We start from the raw sequence: 7,423 nt of genomic DNA on the forward strand, positions 1-7,423 counted from the left end.
GCATAATAAATAGATTGACCTTGAAAACAACCAAATCATAACAACAATCTAGCCCTTACGCATTCTTTAAGACTCAGTGGATTTACATTTGTTTCTAGCATGCATATCAACCTACACAACTTAATATCACTTTAATGCTATCACTACACTCGCATCAATCTCACAATTCAGTCGATAAATCATTGCAAAAGGGATCATAGTAAATGCATGAGCTACATGACATTCATAAAAAAAAACTATATGGCATAAATTATGCAACTATATGAACTAACTATCATGAATATGCAACTAAATGTAACACACACAATATTCCTTTAACTACCACCCCCAAACTAAAAATCTTCACTGTCCTCAGTGAAAGTAGTAGAAAGGAACACAGGGTATACCTACTCAGAGTCATCATCATCACCCTCAGCGGGTGGAGTATCAGGCGGCGGGTATGCAGAGTCCTCACCAAAAACTGGCCACTGGATATCAGCTCCAAGGCCTCGAAAAGCAGTCCCTAACGCAAGGGTGAGCTCCTGAGCAAACCTACTCTGCGTCTCATACATGGCATCCATCCGCCGTGAAAGCCTCCTATACTGGGCATCACCCATCCCAGCACCCTCCTGAGCTCTCGACGAACCAGCCTCACCGCGCCCTGGCCTAGCCATAGTAGCACCTCGTGCTGGACGCCCTCCTGGAAGACGATAACCCAGCCCATGCTCCTCAGTCTCACCACCGGTCCACTCCTGCATCCCATTCAGAGTGCCAGAATCTATCGGAGCTGCTGGCAACTGCAACTGCTCATGAGCCGGCCAGTTCACTCCCACTGCTCGGCATAGCTTCATAACCGTGGATGCATAAGGGATGTTCATAGGCTTTGCTCCCCTCAAAAACTTCATAATCCCTTGGTAGATAAACTCACCAAGGTCCACATAGTATTCCTCATTCAGAATTCCCCACAACAGCTGTGCTCTCTCAACTGTGACCTCGTGTGCATGTGAAGAAGGCAAAATATTAGCACATATAAATGCATTCCATGCACGGGCATACCTGTTCATGGTGATCGCCGGAAAGTGACGATACTCATTGTTGGCTGGACTGCGGTTCCAAACTGTGCCCGGTCGACAGAGAGTCACACAAATCAAATCCAAGTCAAAATCCTCAGCAGTCTTTTCATTCCAGTTCTCCTCCTCGGGCTTCCTCTCTCGCTGTCCAATCACACGGCGAATCACCGCAGGATGATAATCAACCGTCAGCCCACGGACTACAGAAAACCCATTCTTTTCAGCCTTCGCGTTCGCGTAGAACTCGCGAACAACGCTCATCGGTACTGCTTCGGGTGACTCACAAAAAGCTATCCACCCCTTCTCTGCAATCATGGGCAACAACTCATCATCCCTCCCTGATGGTAAAAACCCCCTCTCCTTCAGAATCGGCTTCCCCAACAACCTAGTGTACTCCTCCTCCGCAGCTCTGTCAGTTAACCGAGGCCTTGCAGCAGTGCCCCTCGAAGAATCAGCAGTAGGAACTGTGCTGCTGCTGTCAATAGTGCGTGCTCTCTTGGGTGCCATTGATTCGTGAATAGCAGTGTGTAAGAACTGATTTTTGATATTTGTGAGAGGGTTTAAGTGTAGGAAGTTTTGTGGGAGATATGTAGGATAGGTGTATGTATATATAGGGTGTGGATTGGATTAGGGTTTGGGAAGTAAGGGATAAAATCATGGGGTAGTGGGAACAATTCATGGGTTTATGGGCTAAAACTGTTTTTGTGTTTTTATTTTTTTATTTTTTTTTTCTGAACTGCAAAAAAATTTCTGGAACTCGACCCCTGCGCGGCCGCTCAGCATTTCTGCGCGGGCGCGCAGCAAGCTGCGCGGCCGCTCAGCCTAGCTGCGCGGGCGCGCAGAGGGTCTCTGGAAATTTTTTTTTTCAGCCCCTGTTTTCTGATTTTTTTTGTGTTTTTGGATAGATTATTAACTTCTAAGGGTTCCTGTAACAACAATTCATGGGTTGCCTCCCACGCAGCGCTTCTTTTTCATCATTAGCTTGATGTTCCGTACCTTTCTCAAGTAGTCAACAAAATGGCACTAACCACCTCTCGGCTTGCCATGTCCCCATAGTAGTGCTTCAACCGCTGACCGTTAACCTTGAATGCTTGGTCCGAATCATTCTAAAAAATTTCCACCGCTCCATGTGGAAACACAGTTTTGACAGTAAAAGGTCCAGACCACCTTGATTTCAACTTCCCAGGAAAAAGTCGGAGCCGAGAGTTGAACAAAAGAACTTGTTGCCCTGGCACAAATAACTTAGGATGTAGCTTCCTATCGTGCCACCTCTTCACCTTTTCCTTATACATTTTGTTATTCTCGTACGCTTAAAGCCGAAATTCATCAAGTTCATTAAGCTGAAGCATTCTTTTCTTACCAGCTGCATCTAAATCCAGGTTCAATTTCTTCAATGCCCAGTAGGCCTTATGCTCAAGCTCCGCTGGTAGATGACATCCCTTACCATACACCAACTGAAACGGTGACATCCCTAGTGGAGTTTTGTATGCTGTTCCGTAAGCCCAAACAGCTTCATCGAGCTTTAAAGACCAATCCTTCCTTGACGGACAAACAACCTTCTCTAGAATGCGCTTTATCTCTCTGTTAGACACTTCCGCTTGACCATTTATTTGCGGATGATAGGCAGTAGCTACTCGATGATTCACATTATAACGCTGCATCATAGAAGTGAACTTACGGTTGCAAAAATGCGATCCTTCATCACTTATGATTACCCGAGGCGTTCCAAACCTTGTGAAAATTTGCTTATGAAGAAAATTTAGTACTACCTTTGCATCATTTGTCGGTAAAGCTTTAACTTCGACCCATTTTGAGACATAATCGACTGCCAGCAAGATGTACTGATTATTGCAAGACGAGATAAAAGGCCCCATGAAATCGATTCCCCACACATCAAAGACCTCGACTTCAAGCATCACATTTAATGGCATCTCATCCTTCCTTGACAAATTTCCCACTCTTTGGCAACGATCACACCTTAAAACAAACTGATGAGCATCCTTGAACAAAGTAGGCCAGAAAAAACCTACTTGTAGAATACGAGCTGCCGTCTTCTCACCTCCATAGTGTCCACCATAAACCGTGGAATGGCAGTCTCGTAATATCCCCTCCGTCTCACAGAACGGGATACATCTCCTGATGATCTGGTCAGCTCCATGTCTAAACAAATATGGTTCATCCCACATATACCACTTCACCTCATGCAGAAACTTCTTCTTTTGCGCGGATGTCAAATTAAGAGGCATTATATTGCTGACAAGATAGTTTACAATATCTGCAAACCATGGTTCTTCCTCCTGAATTGCAAACAACTGCTCATCCGAAAAAGATTCATTGATTAACGTCCTATCTTGTAAAGTAGAATCGGGATTCTCCAACCTAGAGAGATGGTCAGCTACTTGATTCTCGGTACCTTTTCTATCTTTGATCTCTAACTCAAATTCCTGAAGGAAAAGAACCCAACGAATGAGTCTCGGCTTCGAATCCTTCTTAGAAACCAAATAGCGAATAGCTGCATGATCAGTGAATACTGTTACTTTCGTACCAAGCAGATAAGATCGAAATTTCTCAAAGCCAAAGACTATAGCCAAAAGCTCCTTCTCAGTAGTGGTGTAGTTCAATTGGGCACCATTTAAAGTCTTACTCGCATAGTAGACCACATGGAAGAGATTTTTCTTGCGCTGTCCCAGAACTGCACCTACCGCATAATCACTCGCATCACACATCATCTCAAACGGTTCTGTCCAATCTGGTGATGTAATAACTGGTGCAGTGATCAAACTCTTCTTGAGAGTCTCGAATGCTGCCAAACATTCATCATCAAATTTGAAAGGCACATCTTTCTCAAGCAAATTGCACAACGGCTTGGATATCTTTGAAAAGTCCTTGATGAATCGCCGATAAAAACCCGCATGACCAAGAAAACTACGGATTCCTTTCACAGAATTGGGTGGGGGAAGATTTTCAATGACTCCCACCTTGGCCTTGTCCACCTCCAGACCCTTGCTAGAGACCTTATGCCCAAGGATAATGCCTTCACGCACCATAAAATGACATTTCTCCCAATTAAGCACCAAATTAGTTTCCACGCATCTTTTGAGTACGGCGCGCAGATTATTCAAACATTCATCATATGAGTGTCCAAAGACGGAGAAGTCATCCATGAACACTTCGACGTTATTTCCAATCATGTCAGAGAATATAGCCATCATACATCTCTGAATGGTGGCCGGGGTGCCACATAACCCAAACGAAACTCTACGAAAAGCAAATGTGCCAAATGGACAAGTGAAGGTAGTCTTTTCCTGATCCTCTGGTGCAATACAAATCTGATTATACCCGGAATAACCATCCAGAAGACAAAAATACTCATGTCCCGCCAATCTGTCAAGCATTTGATCAATAAATGGCAGAGGAAAGTGATCCTTCCTTGTGGCTTTGTTCAATTTCCTATAATCCATGCATACTCTCCATCCTGTAACTGTTCGAGTAGGGATGAGCTCATTCTTTTCATTTGCGACCACAGTGATACCTCCTTTCTTAGGTACACATTGTACGGGGCTCACCCACGAGCTGTCAGAAATAGGATAAATGATGCCTGCATCTAGCCATTTCAGAATTTCTTTCTTCACCACCTCCTTCATGATGGGATTCAGTCTTCGTTGCTGTTCCACAGTTGGCTTACTACCTTCCTCTAGCAGAATTTTATGCATACAATATGAAGGACTTATCCCCTTGATGTCTGCTATGGTCCATCCTATAGCCGATTTGAATTCTCTCAAAATCCTTAAGAGCTTGTCTTCCTCACTACCTGAAAGGTCAGCTGAAATAATAACAGGTAACGTAGATGAATCACCTAAAAAAGCATACCTCAAGTGTTCAGGTAGTGGTTTGAGCTCCAAGGTAGGTGTTTCCTCTATTGATGGTTTGAGCTTCCCTTCAGCATTCTTAAGGTCAGAAGTACCAAGAGATTCAAATGGTATGTCCAGCTTTCGCTTCCAGGGAGAAGCGTTCAGATATTGTAATTGCTCGTTGCTATCTTCATCATCACTGTCAAATTCCCCCACTAAGGCCTTTTCCAATGCATCAGACATTAGCATGTGCTCGAGTTCCGAAGTAACCGCGGAATCAATCACATCCACTTTTAAGCACTCCTCATCTTTTGTAGGGAATTTCATTGCCTTGAATACGTTGAAGGTCACATCCTGATCTTGGACCCGCATAGTAAGTTCCCCTTTTTGTACATCTATCAAGGTACGGCCAGTAGCCAAGAAAGGCCTCCCCAAGATTATGGGGATCTTCTTATCTTCCTCAAAATCCAGAATAACAAAATCTGCTGGAAAGAAGAGCTTATCCACCTTGACGAGCACATCCTCAACTACGCCTCTTGGGTAAGTAATGGAACGGTCCGCCAATTGTAGCGACATGTATGTGGGTTTTGGATCAGGCAGATCCAGCTTTTTAAAGATCGATAAGGGCATCAGATTAATGCTTGCGCCAAATCACAAAGGCACTTGTCAAAAGTTAGATTGCCAATGGTGCAAGGAATGGTGAAGCTTCCTGGATCTTTCAGTTTTGGTGGTAACTTTTGTTGCAGAACAGCGCTGCATTCTTCTGTGAGAGCAACGGTTTCGAGGTCATCCAGTTTCACCTTCCTTGAAAGAATAGTCTTCATAAACTTCGCATAACTAGGCATTTGTTCCAGAGCCTCAGCGAAAGGTATATTGATGTGAAGTTTCTTGAACACCTCCAGAAACTTCCCGAACTGTCTATCCAACTTTTGTTGCTGCAATCTCTTAGGAAAAGGTGGTGGAGGATAGAGCTGTTTCTCCCCTGTATTAGCCTCAGGAAGAGTGTGTTCAACAGTAGTCTTCCTTGGTTCCGCCGCTTTCTCCTTTTGCTTAGATTCTTCATCTCTAACTTCAGCTTCGACTTCTTTTGCCTTTTCAGCATCAGCTATTTTTCCAGACCTTAAGGTAATAGCCTTGAATTGCTCTTTAGCTTCCTTCCTGCCTGGTACTTCCGTGTCACTGGGAAGAGTGCCAGGTTGATGATTGAGCACTGCATTGGCTAATTGACCGATTTGATTTTCCAAGGTCTTGATAGAAACTGCCTGACTCTTGCACAACAGCTTAAGTTCCTCAAAATCAGCACTAGTAGGTGCAACTGCACTTCCCTGTTGAGGATATGATTGCCTTGTAGCATACTGCTGTGGTTGCTGGAATCCAGGTGGGTTAAACTGTTTACTCACCCCTTGCTGATATGGTGGCTGAATAGCATTCTGATTATTCCCCCAGCTAAAATTTGGATGATTTCTGTTATTAGGATGATAGGTCGCTGGCACAGGCTGCTGTTGTCGCTGATAATTATTCACATACTGAACAGATTTGTTGACAAGAGAACACTGATCCGTAGCATGAGAACCTGCACAAAGCTCACAAACCATAGCTATTTGATTAACTCCATACGTAGCCAGAGAATCAACCTTCATTGATAGCGCTTGGAGCTGGGCTGCAATAGCGGTGCCTGCATCAACTTCCAGAATACCTGCTACTTTGCCTGACGTCATCCTCTGAGTTGGGTTTTGATGCTCATTTGCAGCCATCGTCTCTATAAGATTATACGCCTCAGTATAGCTTTTAGCCCATAAGGCGCCTCCAGCTGCTGCATCGAGCATGGGCCGAGATTGGGCCCCCAAACCATTATAAAAACCAGTGATTACCATCCAATCCGGGATTCCATGATGTGGACATTTTCTCAATATTTCCTTGTAGCGTTCCCAAGCCTCGCACATAGATTCTGTAGGTTGCTGCGCAAACTGAGTAAGAGCACTCCTCATAGCAGCAGTCTTTGCCATTGGATAAAACTTCACCAGAAACTTTTGCGCAAGATCTTGCCACGTAGTGATGGACCCAGCTGGTTCAGAATGTAACCAGTCTTTAGCCTTATTCCTCAGTGAGAATGGGAAAAGCCTCAACTTGATAGCCTCATCAGTCACGCCATTATACTTAAAAGTGCTGCAGATCTCGACAAAATTTCTTATCTGCATGTTGGGGTCTTCAGTTGCCGCTCCTCCAAAAGAAACAGAATTCTGCACCATCTGAATAGTGCCCGGCTTGATTTCAAAGGTGTTAGCTTGAATAGCCGAATGAAGGATGCTTGACTGAATATCATCAATTTTAGGCCGAGAAAAATCCATAAGAGCTGGATCAACTTGAACAATACGATCTCCCATGTTTACTGGTTCTTTCTGCTCAGTTCCTGAATCCGAATCCTCAAAATCTAACTTCTCCGGAATATCAAGAACTTCGTCTGTCCCCTCAGTTGTATCTAAAGTCCTCTTGCGAGCACGAGAACGAGTTTGCATAAACGCT

The 7,423-nt window shown here is 44.2% G+C and overlaps 1 non-coding gene across 1 annotated transcript; it reads left to right on the top strand.

Moving 5' to 3' along the window:
• Positions 1-6,784: 6,784 nt before the first annotated feature.
• LOC141662474 (small nucleolar RNA R71) lies at positions 6,785-6,891 on the top strand. Its single transcript, XR_012550590.1, has one exon. It is a non-coding gene; the product is annotated as a small nucleolar RNA R71 (small nucleolar RNA).
• Positions 6,892-7,423: the final 532 nt, after the last annotated feature.

Source organism: Apium graveolens, chromosome 5, assembly GCF_009905375.1.
Source record: "Apium graveolens cultivar Ventura chromosome 5, ASM990537v1, whole genome shotgun sequence".
NCBI classification, from domain to species: Eukaryota; Viridiplantae; Streptophyta; class Magnoliopsida; order Apiales; family Apiaceae; genus Apium; species Apium graveolens.